At 43.0% G+C, this 17148-nt stretch overlaps 1 protein-coding gene across 28 annotated transcripts in view; it reads left to right on the top strand.

Annotated features, from left to right (window-relative positions):
* Nucleotides 1-17148, top strand: part of ATXN1 (ataxin 1) — a 257325-nt gene that overhangs the window by 139818 nt on the left and 100359 nt on the right. The window contains exon 8 of one of the 28 annotated variants that reach the window (XM_040071901.1): nt 6026-6131. The exons of the other annotated variants lie outside the window; for them this stretch is intronic. The gene's annotated coding sequence lies outside the window, so the exon portion shown is untranslated. The remainder of the gene's footprint in view (nt 1-6025; nt 6132-17148) is intronic. 28 annotated transcript variants of the gene reach the window in all.

The raw sequence follows: 17148 nt of genomic DNA on the forward strand, positions 1-17148 counted from the left end.
ACCTAGAAAAACTCATACAAATTTGCACCAAAGCGCTCTCTGGTGAATTACGGTGATGGAAATCCTCCTTACACCCCTTGCTAGACCATATTTTTCATGTTTCAGTTGGAGAACTGGGGTTCTAAAATCAAACCATTTATCCTCTGCTTCCTAACACTCTCCTTCATAAAACTGTGAAGAGGTCTGGACACAGTCCAGTTAATTCTGGTTTATTTTCTTGCCCTGAATTTCTTCACTAGTGAGTGAATTTTTTTCCACATCTGTTCACTGATCTGCTAGCCAAAGTGGAACATTATGGGGACTTGTTGCGTAGTCCAGAGAGTGATGAATTGTGAGGATGAGAGATCTGTATATCTGATTTTCCTGGAAGACTCAAAGGAAAATCAGGATGATTTTTAAAACATGGAGACTGAGTTGTTACTGCTTACCTGCCTCAACCGCTGACTTCAGTTCCTGACACTAAGAGATGTGGATGCTATTAGATTGGGTATCCAAAATTCATGTGAATCAAAATTAACTCCTGTATACCCCATGAAATAAATATCAGGCTGTACATATCTCTGTCTTGTCTTGTGATCTGAACAGTTACACATTTCCAGAAAAGAAATACATATTTGGATGTGGTATGCTTTTTCTTGCAGCAGGTCTGTTTGAAAGTAAGATAATTTGGCTGGACCCTTTGCTCAGCCTGGCACTCACACCAGGTTGCAGCTACATTCTTTTGTACGTGTTACTCTTTCTCTAGTCAAGATACGTTCACCAGATGGAGGAAAGGAGCTCTCCAGCCAGAGCGCTCACCATGAGGAGGGTAGAACACTCTTTGTTCGGCTTAGTTTCATTTCATCTCCTCTTGGAGGAAGGTTTCAATTTTACTTGCTGCGTCTTTGGTCTTGCCTGACTCTTTAGGATTGCCATGAAAGCCTCATACTGATACATGAATTTGTGGTTTTCCCCCATATGTATTTACCTGTTCAGAGGAAAAAAAATTTGACTTGGTCCTCATAATAGACCTATGTAATAGATGAATGTAGAAGACAAGACGATGTTTGCTGAGCTTGTTGTTTGTTTTTTTTATTCAGTTAGGTGAGAGCCTGGAAGTCCAATTTAATACAGAATTCAGCAACTTAGAGCTCTGTCTTTATGGGAAAAAAACAACACACAGGCTTTCTTTGTGCTACAGCTCTCATCATAGTTACAAAGATAAGGCAGTAATGCTTCAGACTCTCCCAGTGTAGATGTAGTTTATTATGGGCAGTAAAAGCCAGGTGTTTCTATATTTACTGCTAAAAATATGTGGGGTTTGTGATGTTTGAAGACACGTGAACAGGACAGAGTTTGTGTCATACAGTGTGTGATGGGGATAGATGCCTTTTATCTTAGGAGGTTTTCAGAAAGTCTCAGCAGTGTTTTAAGTCCCTTTGAAAACCCATTCCCAGCTCCCTGGTTTCCAGTGGGGCGCCTGAGAGAACAGCCCATCTGTAACTTTGCTCCATCCCTGCATTTGGAGGCTGCCTGCCTGCTGCTCTTTAAGACTTCTGGTTTTTATATCACCCCTGCAAACTCATGCTTGGCCTCTCGTTTTGGGGAGGAGAATAAGTAGGAAGCACCAATGCCTGCAAGTAAAGTTTGTCCTTATAGAAAGGTCCCATCCAACAAGGGGAGGAATCCCATCTAAGTGGGACCTATTTTGCAGGGTTTTGTGTTTCTCTGCTTGTACACCTTCCTTAAAATCTGAGAGGTTTAGCATCAGTGTTGAAAAGATGCTCTGCAAAGCCCAGATCTGGAATGTTCAATAGTAGAATCTTCCTGCCTGCCTCTCTTTCAATAAAATAAGAAAGCTAGACCTTTTGCCTCTATTTCAAAAGAATTACTCAAGGAGACAGTGACTTTACAACTCCTCTCTGTCATGCCATAAAACTGGGTGGTAGTCATCTTTGAGGAAAAAACGTTTCATACCCGGTTGCTCTTTTCTTGTGAGGCTCAGCATCTGTGGTGGTTCCCTTTGCAGAGGGTTCAGGAGTGTAGCTGGCACCCTAGAAAATGAAAAACACTTGAGTCATTTGCATAGTGGATCAGAATCCAGCCCACCCGGCTGCTGGAGCAAAACCCACAAACTTTCACATTAGAGTCATCTGCTGAAAAGCTACATGAAAGAACTAAATGTTTGGTTTGAAGAAATTTTATTTGCTTTCTTGTAGCCAAGTCACCCGACTCTAAGATGGGGAAGGTTATGTATCAACAAGATTTTCGTGCCGTCTTTCTTTGTCTGCTGAACTACAGTGATCATAGATTGACCTTACTTTCAGATATAAGAACGGTTGTTCGATTGAAGTGTCAATATCAATGTTTGTGTCTACAGAAACCAATCAGCATTTCCTCCTAATTTTTGTAAATAGGCTGTTACTGTGACACTTAGATTTCCTGTCTCTTGCATATCTGAATCAAAAATTCACTGCACACAGTGTTGTCTTGTCTTCTGTGTTAGCAATCTATTGCCTCACTAATAGGCATCTTTATTATAGTCTGTAGTTCTCCTGTTGAGGTATGTCTAGAGCCTATAATCTTTCATTTTTATTCTACATCATGGATTTGTTTAAGGGACTTTCTCAGTAATAGCTGTAGGAAACTGCAAGTAGTGTAAGAAAAGCAGGTTGAACTGCCGACAATCAGCATTGCACAACATTCAGGATTTTTCCAGGATAACCTTTTAAAGTGACTTTTTTCCAAAAGCAGTGGCAGTTTAGTGTTGATATTTTTTTCTTCTTACGTTTCAGCGTGAATGATTCAGGTTGTCTTGAGAACAAGATACAAAACTCTGCATTTTTGTGCCTTTTCAAAAAATAGGTCAGCTGTTTCATTTGAGTACCTGTATAGCACCTTCACATTTGAGGGGGTCAATATCTGAAATTTGGCTGTAGAGTTGCCCCAGTGTTAGGGGTTTGCCTTCTCATTTGCAGCCAAACTTGTCCATAATCAGTCCAGGGTATAAACTCTGATATCTTTCATTTTGTACCCACACAGCAGGAGCTTGTTGGGTAGCGTTGAGTATGTTGTATTTTAGAGCTAAAGAACTTGCTTTAATATTTCTACATTGGTCTCCTGAGGTACGCTATGGTCCTGGGCATATAGGAGGCAAAAGAAAGGAGATTGTCCTCCCATCTTTTCAGCAAAGCTGTTACTTGCCCAGACAGGGTGCAGCAAAAGGAAAGAATGGCGTGAGAACATGAGCTGTGGAGGGATGTGCTCAGGAGTAGTAGTGAGGAACATGGCACTGTCTGAACCAGGAGATGGAGGAGCAGTTAAGGCCAAAAGCACCAAGTGTGGGGACAGCATTTTGGAGCTGGTGTGACTGTCGGGTGGATTGTGTGATGTGATTGGGATTAAGATGAGGAACTGAGAGGAAGCTGGTCTAGAGTCTGAGGAGGGAAGCAGCAGAACTTAAGTCACAGGAAAAGGAAATCTTTGTTCTGTAAATTGGTATGGAGTTTGTGATTCCTGAGGCTGCATTTGGATGGTGTTTGTCCTGTCTGGTGTGAAGATACAGGATCATTTCACCCGTGGTTGTTGCAGCCCAAGTGCTTGATGCAGCCTCATATCCCTACTGAGACAGCAGACTGACTCATGCAATCCTGTCCCTCTGCATCAGTGCAAAAACCTTGGTGTGAAAATGCATAGTTTAGCTTAAACTGCTGCTAAGTCTGTTCAAAGTGTCTAACTTGACTCTTGAAGTGGATGAGGAGCATTCATACAATTTGTTCGAGCAGCTCAGTGGTGGAGAAGCAATCTCCATCAAGAGGATGCTACAAGTGTGTTGCTGGCAGTTGAACCTGCTGTGAATACATCTCTTTCCACCTGCTCCCACACCTTAATGTTGCTGTCCCTGTGCTGTCAGCATGAATTTCTGATGGCGAACTGGGTGTCTTAACACTACAGCATTGGTTCATATGAGTTCCTTGATGGCTTGCAGTTATGTCTGTTCCTCCAATAGAAGAGGTCTGTTTTCATTTAAAAGTTTCAGCCCTGGGTAACGATTTTGACCAGTGTAGGTGCCCGCTTCTGGGTCTGCCTCTGTCAGCACAAGCCTTCCACGTGCTCACTGCACTTCCCCTCAGAAAGGACTCTCTTTGGTGAGTGCTCCCCAGCTGGTTGGAGGCAAAATTGGGTTAGCATAAAAGAACCTAAAGAGTAGTTTGTAGCTGCTCCAGTTTATTTTCACCATAACGGATTACAAAACGCTTTTACACCAGACTGCTAGCACTTCTGAAGGGAGACAGTCAGCACAGGAAGAGGGGCAGCTGGTGCCGAGCACACGTGTGGGAGGAAAATCTCATCAAGCAGCATAGCTGGGTTTGGAAGGGACCTTTGTCCACCGTCTCAGTCTCTCTGAGTCTCAGTTCTGTCTCTGTGATGGGGGAAAAAAACCCTCCTCACCGGGGTGTTGTGAACATGCACTAATTTTAGTAAACCAGGCAGTTAGGTAATATGGTGACAGCCAGAAAATAACCTAGAAGGAAATAGTTGTTCTGTCTTTAAAGCATAGCGTTCAGGGCCATTTTTAATACTGAGAATGAAGCAAAGTGAGGATCGCTTATTCAGTAATACCGAAAGCTATAGTAATAGCTTTACTATGCCATGAATGGCACCATTTCCTGTGGAAAAAAAACCCTTGTGTGATCACAAAATTAAAAATAAAGATTAAATGTTACACAATTGGCCACATTTCTGGTATTTCCTTGCCATTTAGCTCCTGGCTTAACAGTTCTGATATGTCTGTATATGTTTGTATGTGTAATGAACTATTTGTGACGAAGCTCACAGTTGCTTTCATTTTTTGTCCTAAGATGTTAAGCACTTTAAAGAGTGTTTAGAGGATATTGAAGCATCTTACGCTCTTTTTTACACTCTTGCCATTATGTGTCTTTAAGCACATTTCTGTCCCAAAAGTGCTTACCTTTGATTCATAAAGACGATTGCAACTTTAAGTGAAGGAGATGAGAGTGGGAAATATTCTTCTAAATCTGGTAGAAAATCATGGCTGGTCATTTTTTTGCAGAAGGGACATCTGCAAAAAAAAATTCATTTCTCTGAATTCGTAGGTCCTTGCTTTGTGACAGGTGAGCGAGAGGTACAAAAAACTAAAGTTATGAAACCACAAATGTTGTCAGAAGGAAACAGAGCCAGGTTAACTCTCATAACTAGGCTTAAATAATTTTGAAAATGACACTATCTGAAATTAATTTACTTGTACAGAATTGGGTGTCTTACTGTATAACAGAGGAAACAAGTACACTGATAAGTTAAAAATAAAGTTACAGAATACTGGGTGCTGAGTTTGCACCACTCGGGCTGATTTCATTTGGAGTTATGAGGATTAACCCTGAAAACCAAACATGCAGAGTCTAAGGTGCAAAAATAAGTTGATGTGAAAAAATGTTGGTCTTGGCAAGTTTGTTTGCCACAGAGTAAACGACATGTGAACCCCACGTGTAAGAGCAGTCCCTGAGTAACTGCCCTGGGCTGAGGTCTCAGGCCAGGGTGCCTTGCTGTAAACAAGAGGTGGGTCACCGTCACCACCCTGCCTGGAAGGAGCTGCCCTCCCTGGCGCACTGGGGCTGCCCAGTGGCACACGCCCTTCCTTGTGCTCCGCTGCCGTGTTTGTCACACGGGCTCAGCGCTCCGGCTCTGCCTTCGCAAGGTCACTCTTCTGCAGTATGGGTAGAATCAGAACAGCGATGGGAAATGGCTCTGGGGTTTTTTTCTATCTTGAGGAGGTAAAAGATGTTGTGCCTTTTCCGGGCAGTCTGTTTTTTGAACAGCGTTGGTGCTTTTGTTGCTGGGGCCAGGATGTTTGACTTTGCTGCTGTTCTGTTTGTTTTATTCAGCCAGGGACATAGCACAGATCTATTTTTTGATCAGGCAGCATTCCTGTACTATAATAATTCACAAGCAGAATTCACACACTAGTTCTGTGAAATGCCTGTTGATTACTTCTCTACATGTGCTTCTTGCCCTTGTCTTCCTTTAGGTACAGTTTACTCTGTGCAAGTTGTAAACTCCATGGAGCAGGTGTTTGTACAGTGCGTAGCACAGCAGGACCCAGGTTTCATCGAGGTGTCTGGACATGCTCTGATGTAAGTAAGGGTACTCTGTCTTGTGAGCAATTAGAATAGTTCACATTAGCTGAACTTGTAGAGTTTCCTGTGTGCAGGCTGAGGAGAAAAGGGATTTTTTCTTTCCAAGCGGAGACGGGCTTTGCAAATGCTCTCCAAATCACAGCGGCGGCTGGCTCTATGAGCATTGGACAAATTTGGAAATAGCTTTAAAGTTTTGAGATGGCCCTTCACATGCTAATCCTCCCGGATGAGTTAAGTGGAGGAAGTTCACACCTCTTGTGGTGCTTTTGTTTCAGTCTTCCAAGCTGTAGACTCAGCACAAGTGCAGCATGCAGGTTTTCATAGTGAGAGGTTTTGTCGCTCCCAGAAGTGCTAGAAACTTAATTGCTTTCAAAGGCAAGCATGGAATCTGGAGGACCCGGTACAACCTGCTGAGAGAACATAAATAATGAGATGCTATCACGTTTCTGTGCTTGGGCTTGTGTGGAGTGAGTTTGCTTTGTGAGCAAATGCCTTTGGAATACACCGGTGGTTTTTTTGTTGGTTCTTAGACATAGCAGTAATTGTTGTTGGCTTTGTTAACAGGCATCTGTGTTCTGTTCTGAAGTTACTGTTCAGGTCTTGTAAAAAGTGTGCAGACAAAAAGAAGTATTTGTTTGGCCTTGATATCACGAAAGCATTTCTGCGTTTAAATGGATTGATAGCCTTGATCCAGATTGTTCCCAGCTGGCGTCCCTTCCCATAGGCATGGAAAGAGAGCTGGTCAGTTGTCACTTGACCACTGCTGCCTATCTTCGCTTATAGACAACGCTTAAAATGCCAGTGTTTGCTTGTTCCTTTTCTTTATGCTAGTTTGCCAGCTACTTTTGTCCTTAAACAAATGAACCATGATGGCAACTGAGAAGAAACTGCCTTTTGTAGATAAGGAATAGAATTTTCAAATGGCCTTATATAGTATGCTTCTCTAGGTTTTGTTTTCCAAAGTAGTCCTTGTGAAAATTTGTGGAGCAGGTCCTTCAGTTGGTCTTGGAGATTTTTGGCATTTTTACCCACACCCCGTAGTTTTCCTCATCTTCTTAAATGATTAGTTGATAGGCTCTCCATTCATAGGATTACTGTTTTGATACATTTTGTGTGGAAACTGAAGCAGGAAAGGGTTTTAAGGTAAGCCACCCAGATAATCTAGGATCTTTTGATCAGTTTCCATTTGTATTAAACCAGTAATCTGCCCTATTAGATGTTAGAAAGGAAGCTCAGTGTTTAAAGAAGATAAACATGCCAACTGACATTCAATATGTCTTCTCAAGTCACCAGCAGAAACCTTGCTGAACCTTGTTGGCAGAGGTGCCTTCTGCAAGGGTTCCTAAAAACACCTCCCCAGCTCTTGGCTTAGTTTTTGAAGTGGTCTGGCGCTGCAGTGGGTCTGGTGCCAGCACTGAATGCTTGGTCTGGCTCCAGTTGGAGCTGAAGAAAGGCTGAGTTTTAAGACCTCTAGGATGCCTTCAGGTCCAGAAGAAACTGAGTGCTGGAATAATGTGTCATCCAAACTGTGGTGTATTCCTAGAAAATTATGACAATGCTATTTTAATTTGGGGCATTTATATAGTTGAAGTTACTGAGATGTTAATGCTTAGAGGAGAAAGTTCTGCAGCTCTTTAAGATTGCCTGGCACACAAACAAGCAAAGATCTAAATTGCTTTGAGCTGCTGACAGTTATCACAGCTTTGTGCAGACACACCTTTGCTGGTACTGACAAAACACTAATACCAGTTTCACATCACTCTACTCTCCTTGGCTGGTGTGCATCTTAAAACAGTACTGTGCCTTCACAACTTTTGCACAGAAAATTGAAAGAAGGGGTGAGCAGCCACAGTAGCCTCTTACTGAACAGTTGATTTAAAATGCTCTGAGTAAAGACAGCATTTTAAAACAAAACTTGATCTATTGCTTCAAAACTGGACATGTGATGCATTACATCGCTCTGATCCCAGTCCACTCTGCTGAAGTCACACTGGATGCAAGAGCAGGCTTTGGTCTGTGAGGAGGACAGGCGCAAGTGAAGGAAAAACCTAATTTTCTGTCTGTAACACTGAGTTCCTCCAAACTTCGTAGATAACTGAAAAGTCTGTTTTCAGAACATCTCTGGCCCTATATGCAAATAAAGTTTCTGTGATTTTGGCTTTTACTAGATTGTGTCCATTATGCATTTGTGTGACAAGGCACTGGTATATTAGTACTAAATGCTTCCTAAAGAAACTCATTTGAAATCCAGGATGAAAAGTGAAGAGATATTGAAAATCCCCCTAATCTATATCATGGACCACTATGTATTTCACTCAACTGTCAGTAACAGCCTACCTGTTGATGCAAGTTTCATGTAAGGAGTGTATTGACATTTAAATATATTTAGTCTCCTAAGACCACAGGTTGACATTGTGGTGGCTGTTGGCCACCTCTGTGAGCCCTTCCCTGCAACTATAGAGTTAGAAATGAACAGGCAGACTCTGGCTGGTAACATTGGTATTGGTACCATATATTAACTTCGCTAATTTGTTGGGAAAAGAGTCACAATTTGACACTCCAGTGGCAAAACTATCAGTGTTCCCAGCTGCTGTTAGCGCTGGGTTTACTCTCAGCCCTTTCACCATCTGCCACGAAGGCATTGCAGACTACTGGAGGTGTGGGAGATTGCACTGGCTTTGGGAAGCTTTCAGCAGAGCTGAGCAGATTCTTTGATTTGCCATGATCAAACATCCTGATTGACAGAGTGTAACTTGAGTTCCATTTCTGACTCAGTGACTGAAGTTTGCTGTGAATTCTTCTAATGATGTGGCATGCAGCCTTCTTGAATTAAAAATTACAATGGCTGTGCTCACTGGGTGCTGCAGAGGTGGCACAACAGCCGCACTGACCAAAGTGTCTGCTGCAGGTGCGTGTTTGCTGCCTGTATCTGTTCTGCTGGATGTTGCCCCTGCCCCTCCCCTTAAGGGCAGCAAGGCAGGCCTCACAGCAGGCACTCAGCCTAACCAACCCCTTTGTCGGCTGGAACATTTTCTCTGATTCTTTATTAGGTTTCTGTCACAATGTTAAAGGTGCTGTGATGATTTGGGTTACTTTTCTTAGCCTCTGACCTGTATTTCTACCATTGCAGGTTCTGAACAGTTTTGTCAGTTCTGGATTGCTTTGTGGCTCTCCTGGGATAGGTGATGGTCTCCTATACCTCCATCAAGCACTAACCTCCCAGGCATTGCTTGGTAAATAATGCCAATGCAAGGTAAACTTGCCTTGCTGCTGTTAAAATTCTCAGTCTTCTGAAAAGCCAGTAGATGGGGTGTGTGCAATTCCTGTGCAAAGTCACTGTGCCTCCCAACCCAAAGTCCCAACTGTAGTTTCTGTGTTTTTGTTGCAGCGACTTGTTGTTGTTGTCATTACTGTTGATGTTAGCAATGGCTTCCCACATGAATCACAAATTTAAGCAACGCTGAGTGGAAGCACCAAAAATTCTTGATGGATTTTTTTTTAAATTAAACTATTTGTGAACTAGAAAGGAACTGGATAACTGAAAACAGACTGGGTTACCACAGACTTCTGCGTAATTTGAGATTGCAGTATTAGGTATAGGTGCCATGGGGACAGCTAAGAAATACATCATGTTTTGTGTCTCCAAGCCCAGCATGGAAGAGTAGACATCTATTTGTAGACATGATTCTCTTGATCATAGATATAAAAATTGAATTTGCTAGCAGATTAAAATATTTTCCTCTTGTTAATAATGATCATGTAAATAATCATGTTAATACAAACTGTAGAAAGGGTCACCAGTCACATCCCAGAGTGGATTTCATGCCTATAGGTCAGTTATGGTAGACTTGAAATACGAAGGAATCTAAAACAGCAGACAAATGGCTTTGGGACAGATGAGTCCCTGAGTTGTTCTCCTTAGAGGTCACAACAGAGCAGAGCATGAACCAACATGGAAATAAACTGGCCCAAGGGAATTTATGCTGTTCAAAATGAAACTATCTAGAGATGGAGTCCTGTTAGGAAGGTCCTAACTGCTTATACCTGATTGGCAATGGAGAAGCTTTCAAATGGTTTGGTAATAGTTGACCAGGGGAACTCCACAATCCATATCTGACAGGTGTGAATGCAAGGTGGAAGTATCTTACCAAAAACTAAGTTAGAATTAAAATACTATATTGAAGCTATCTCATGAGAAGAAGCATGAACACTTATGGCAAAGATGCACGGGTGAAGTTCCCTGAGAGATATTTGGGAAGAAGTGTTTTGCATATGCACGTACACTCTGCTCCAAGCTATTAATGCAATTATGGGAAGGTAGAAATCTTCAAATAGCAGAGTACCTTCAATTAATTCAAAAGAAAAGGTTAATAGTGGAATATGACAGAGCCCTGAAGGCACTGGTTTTCTTCATGCCTGTGATGAAAGGGGCAAATAACACAAACTTGTTACCTGTTATGGTGCCTTTCAGAAGAGAACCACCAGAGCTGTGTTTTAATCTGGTGTGGTAAAGTGTGCCCATAATACTTTGAGTGTTTAACAGTTGCACAAATGATTCACTTTCCTAGCAGTCTGATTTTGTATTATAATCTGTTTCCCTTCTGTCTTTAATGTGCAATTCTGCTGAGCCCGCAGTTCACATTGGCTGCCTCGGGCAGACTGCAGGTCAGCTTTTGAATGTAGAAGAATTCATGAAATTTAAGTATTTTGTGTACAGCTAATGGCAGTTGTGCAAGTACAAAGACTTTGCTATATCAGCAGATGTGGTCTAGGTTTACATTTATGTCCACATTCAAGCCTTACGTTATTGCAGTTGAGAGAAAAAAATCAGGAGCTTGGTGCAGTCTTTAACAATCTGCTTTGGTCGCTGGCCAGTCCACTTACCCTTGAGTGAAGCATGTGGTAGGGTGGTTCTTTCTTCCATTAACTCTTTGAGGCTTGGAAACGGGGATGATTCACATGGTATGACGGGGAAGGGGAAATGACTATAAATGCAAGATTAGCAAAAACTTTGTACTCACCTTGTGCCAAGCCAGGAAGGGATTCATGTACTGTGGGAATGATTAGATGGCAATGTTTGCTGGACTGCTGTGGCAGACGAGGGATATTTGAGAAGGTGATCCAGCTCTGCTGAAGTCTGCATGGTAAGAGGAGGGCAGCCTTTCCACTTGGAAACTAGTATTGGGTTGGGCACTTTCTGGTTAAGTCAAAAGGGTTGCAGTTGTTTGCAGTAGCTCAGCTGTTTCCTTTGTGACATGGCCGTGTTTCCTCACTTCTTGCCTGAGCTACTGCTGGACTTTGGAGCAGACGCCTCTTTGCCATCATTGCTCCTGTCTGTTTAAGGGTTTGGGTTTTTTGTTAGTTTGGGAAGAGGTGAGGAGGAATCATATCCATGCATGGAGATATGATAATGAGCAGAGTGCAGAGGGAAGGCCACATACCCCTCCTTCTCAGGTGCAGAAATAACCCGTGCTGTTGCAGGAGCTTGTTTGTAGCACCTCAGCTCAGCCCAGCCCAGCATCCATCATGCAGGGAGCAAAGAGTGGGGTGGGACTTCCTTGCAAGGTGATTAGTGTGATTTCCAGATGATGTGGAGGGCAGTCATTCCCGAGCAGCGGTAGGAGCTTTTTTCTCAGGGTTAAGTGAGTAGTGTGCTGGCCTCCTTTAAACTGGGGACACAGCAGTCTGGGAGAAGGATATGAAAAATAGATAGTCTTAAATTGAAACCTGGCATCTAGAACAGCTTTAGCGGACCTCGAGATAGTACTTCGAAGTTGTTCAGCCCCACAAGGAACAGTATAATTTTCTGCTTGGTGAAAGTATTCTTGGGAACTGGAGTCATTCTTGAGGCCTCCTTGTGCTGGGCACTATCACACTAGGTAGAAAATAGCTTCTCCTGACTCTGAGCCTGCATGTTCTGAGCTGCTTACTTGCCTCTCTCTCCCCAAGAATTTAGCAGTAAACCTTTACCCTGAATTAGTTTTACCACACTGAGCAACAGAGGGTAAATATATCTGAGCATTACTAATTCTGCTTTTACTCCACTGAAATGATCTTCCATATTTTAAAATCATTAAATATGAAGCAACATAAATATTCTGTGTTTCATGACAGCATGAAAGGAGCATGGCCTCATAATTACCGTGCCATTCAAATGTGTGCAGGAGCACTTGGAAAGCACAAGGCTCCCTCAGCTCTCTGCAGTTTGGCAGGTATCTGTCTCCTTACGGGGCTGGGTTTGAACACTGAAGAGAAATTTAGTTATCTGTGATTTTACCATTGTGGCATCGATGGGGCAGTTCCCAGAATTTAGTGATCAGAGGCAGAGAATATTCTTCCACAGGCAGCTAGTGCCTTAGTGCCTGTAATTCTCACCATAGTTCCTGAACCTGCTTCCACGTTTGGTGGTTTTCAAGGAAGAAAGCAAGTCAAGCCTTGTTCAGTTGTTTTAGCCGTGTGTATTTGGAGATAATTCTGAAATACGATTAATACATGCCTGCACAGAGGTAGATTGTAAGGTTACTAATTGGTTTTGATGCTGTTTGCTGCTTGAATGTTGGTGATCTTTTTATCTAAGGTAAAAAGAGCATAATTATTTTTAACTTATAGCAACCCCCCATTTTCTCTTAAATGTCTTGATATGAAGTAATTTATACTAAATTTCTGCACAGATACTTTCCAAGAGATCGGCTGTCAAGTACAATAAAAAAGTCTACACTTTTGCAGGGACCCAATGAGACTTTGCAAATTTAGATTTATTCTCAACGTTAAATGTGGTTGAAGATGTCATTTCTTAAACAGCACTTTTAGAAGTAGTTAGCTTAAAAGTATAGCAATTCAAAGCACAGAGGGAATGATTTTGAAGTGTAAAGTCTTGAAACACAACGTGGAGGTTGACAGTTTCACTACAATTAGAAGCAAGGCAGGCACAACTCCCACTTCTAAAAACTTTCCTATTGCACTGCTTCCTCTCTTGGCCTAGAAAACCTCAACCCCCCCCTCGCCCCCCCCCCTTTGAGTGGCTTTGCTTATTGACTTAACATAGTTATATTCAATAGCATTAGGAGACAGAGCAGAAAGGGCTGCCAAATGTGTCTGTAAAGAATAATCTTTACAGAAAGCTTCACAGGGGTATTTTTTTTCCACATGCTTTCAATGTCCTGAGAACGCTTCTTTTTTGAGGAAAGCAAGTTTTAGGGTGGTTTGGGTTTTTGTTTTTGTTTTTGTTTTTTTTTTTTTTTAAACAAGGCTTGTTTTGTTAGGAAACCACTCCCTTCTGCTGCTGCGTTTAGACTCACTGCTAATTGCCTTTTGGTCAAAGACATTTTCCATGAATTGCCACATTCCCCCATAGTGTTACAACTTCACACTGATTATGCTATGTTGGAGGCACTTCTGCCTGCTGCCTTTGGGAGGAGTGGCTGACAGAAAGATATGGTGTACCTGGGAAATTGTGAGGTTTACAGGAGCAGAGGTTTGTAGCTGCTAAGACACAGCAGAGGCTGCTCCTCCCAGACTAAGATAGGTGGTACAAGGAGGGCATCCTGTTACTGAGGTGGTTTATGCGCTGCTCTGCTGTGCGCCACTGCTGAGGATTTTGCATAAGAAGTGGTTTGTGGTGTGTTAGGCTTACATTTTTCATCCTAGTTGCACAATGTAGTGGGAAGCCAACTCCAAACTGGTGCCAGAGAGGGTGTGGGAGGGGGTGATCTTCCAAGAACACCACTGGCTTGCTTAGCTCCATGAGGTGCCCACAGAGCCCAACCTCCAAGCTTGTCTTTCTCCTATAGCCTGGGAACAGCATAAGCTTCACCTTTGCCCAGCTCTGTCCTCTGCAGCAAAACCTCCTGGAGCAGCTGTATAAAAGATCACTGCTGACTGAAGCTCGAGCACTGAACGGAGGCACTGGATGTAGCAGAATTGTTCAGCACAGCTAATCCACTTAAACTATGGAGCTCATCTGCTGATCTGCAAGGGGTGGCAGTGCTCTTAGGTGTGATAGCTAAAGAGGCTTTGGCTTGAGCGACAGTTTCAGGGCAGGCAAAACCTACAGCTCGGGCTGAGGATCTGGTTACACCAGGTTGGCCCTGACCCAACCAAACGTGGTTAAAAGTGAGAGGTTGTGAGAGATAAACCCCTCTACTTAAGCCTTGTCCTAACTCAGGAGCTGATCAGTGCGTTCAAGTGCTTTTCCAGTCTTAACTGCTTTGATCAAAGGTAGGGCTTACTTGGTCTGTGAACAGGCATGAGCTTTACCAGTAAAAGCCCTCTTTTGAACTCAGATAATTGCACCCACAGGGCTAGTGTTAACATTTCTGCTTTAATTGTGTCACTGCACATAAGTGTACAGATCTTTTACAGGTAAAACCCCTTTAACTTCTAATGCAGTAAGCGTGGTTGGGTCTCACCTACACTGTGCCTGTTGGTCGTGGTGCAGGAGGAACAGCTGGTGTTGTAACAGGATCTCTGACTACATTAATCTGCTGTCCAGCCTGTGGCATATGAGAGTTTTCACCTCAACAAGGTGGTTTAACAGTCCAGGTCCATCCAATACGGCAGTGCTGGCTGAAGGCAAGCCCGGTGTGGCGTTTTCTGCCATGTGACAGTGAGCAGGGGTGGCTGCAGCCCACAGGAGCAGGCTTTGGGCTCTGCTCCTGCCCTGCCATCGTTTGTCTGGGATGAAACCTTTATTTGTTTAGTCGTACCCCTTTTTATTGTTGAGGGGAAGAGAGGGAGTAAGAGGAGCAGTGTGGCATACTGCCGAGTCCTCTAGTGTCCTCCTTGCTATACTAGAAGACATCCGGAGAAGCTGAAACTTGGTAGTCCTTTGTGAAAAAGACTTCCAGTGTTCCTTTTACCAAATTATTAGTAAATTATTACAGATCAAATAATTTTCTGCAGCTAATCCTCGCTTGCCACAGGGAGGTAGAAACAGCAGTGCTGCAATCCTGTTGATTCTGGTCCCACCACAGGCAGTGCAGCTAGGAGCCACTCTCACTGCACCCACGTACCACTCATACCCCTGGGTACAGAAACCCGCTCCCTGCTTTCCCTCAGCAGCAGAAAGAGGCAGAAATGAAGGCAGAACTCACTCTGAATTTCAGTAAAGGCTGAAACCGGTCTGCTGGCATAAAGAGAGAACCAGGAAACAGGAACACCTGTGTTGCATAGCTTTGGGCAGGTCAATTATCCCATCTCCAGTGAAATTCTCTTTTGCATAAGGTATGAATAACAGTACTCAATTTACCTTGCAGGGGTGTTACAGAGCGTGCAGTTAATTTTTTTTTTTCAGTGTTTGTGGTATGTAAAACCCTAAATGAGTGCAAAGCGTTATTGCGATTTAATTTTATTGAGGGTTAAATATTGGTGATGTGCCCAGCTGAGCACTTGCTGGCAGTAAGAGAGGCAAGTGACCAGCAGCAAGCAATGGACAAAAAAGGAAAACGGCACCAACTTATTCCAGTCATACCTATTTTTTTTCCTCTCTTACCGCTGTATATTTCCCAAAAAGCAGATGGAGATGATCAAAATATCAAATTGGAACTCTGTGGTTTAATAGACTTATATTTTACTGTTTAAAAGGCAAATAAAGGTTAATGACATGAAAATTTGTCTTGTAGGAGAGTGAGAGAGTGGAATTGCCTCCAAACATGCCCTGAAAGGTCCTTTAATATCTTTCAGAAACAGACCATACCTTATTAGTTAGGTGGCAGATTTTTCACTGGGTTGGTAACATGCCAAGGCTGCTGGTTCCTCCACGTTTCATGCTGCTGCTGTTGCGGGGTTTGCACTGGATTAAAAACATGGCTGAAAATGGCTTGGACAAGGTTGGTAGCTCATGGCGCCGGCAGGAGCCAGGGGATGGGCAGGGGCTGTGTGAAGGTGCGTGTGTTGTGGGGTGCTCCCGAGTTTGAAACAAGTGGGTGCCAGACTACAGCGTGTGCGTGTGTTAGAGCTGTGTAGGAGAGGCACGGGCAGCGTGTGTGATTTCTCTGCCTTGCTCTCTCCTCGTGGGAAATGGGGCCTTCTTCCTAGTGGTGGGGTTATTCTCAAGTGCCAGCGGGCTTCACCTTGCGCCTCGTCGTCCCAGGCATTTTGTTACTGCCTGCTCACTTTCGTTCATTTTTATTAGGTGTGAAACGCAGACGCTTGTTCTAATTACCACGGGTAGACGATAGCAGAATTGAGTAACAATCGTCAGGTAATCGGGGCTAACTTCTGCCCTCGGAAAATTGCACTCCAAGCGTGGTGGAGATAGGAATTCCTGGCTGAGAGGAAGGATTTGACCCTCACTTTTTCTGTGTTTGTTAATTCAATGTCTTTGCTCTGTGAGTGTCCTGAGAGACAGGTCCAGAGGTCAGCAAAGCAGAAAAGGATCTTTGCAGTGTCTTCTTTTAAGCTTTGGGTCAAAGCCTGCATCGTACTCTTATTCTTGTTGCATTTGGAAACATTGCTTGGCCCTGGATTTTTTCAGGGTTTTTTTCCCTTCGTTCCACAGCTCCAAAAGCTGCCGTGGGCACTTACACAAACACAGTGACAGCATTAGCTCCACAGCTAACTTCTCATTTAGTGGTGTTTCTGAAAATAACAATTGCTGCAAGAAAAACAAATGGTAGATATTCAGCATATGCTGCACATGATCTTAATTTATTGCCTTTTTTGAAAAAAAATGGCAGTATGGAATTGAGGGGGCAGATCTCAAATCCTGTGGAATTCATGGCACAATGCCAGTTTATTTGAAAGAACCTTGTATTTGTCCCTAAATCTTACAAGTCCTTAACTACAATTTGCTGTCTCACATGCCACTCACCTTTAAAGATGATAGTCCTTTTTTGGCATTATTAATTATCATTATTGTTGTTGCTGTTATTATTCCAGGAAATCTGTATGGGAGGAACGCTGAAATCTGGTTTAAAAATAGCATTTTCATGTCCTCCTACTCACTGTACTTTGTGCATAGAATGCCTTTTATAAATGCAGACTTGCTGCTTGGCTAGATAAAAGAGACTGTCAC

Source organism: Hirundo rustica, chromosome 1, assembly GCF_015227805.2.
Source record: "Hirundo rustica isolate bHirRus1 chromosome 1, bHirRus1.pri.v3, whole genome shotgun sequence".
Lineage (NCBI taxonomy): Eukaryota > Metazoa > Chordata > Aves > Passeriformes > Hirundinidae > Hirundo > Hirundo rustica.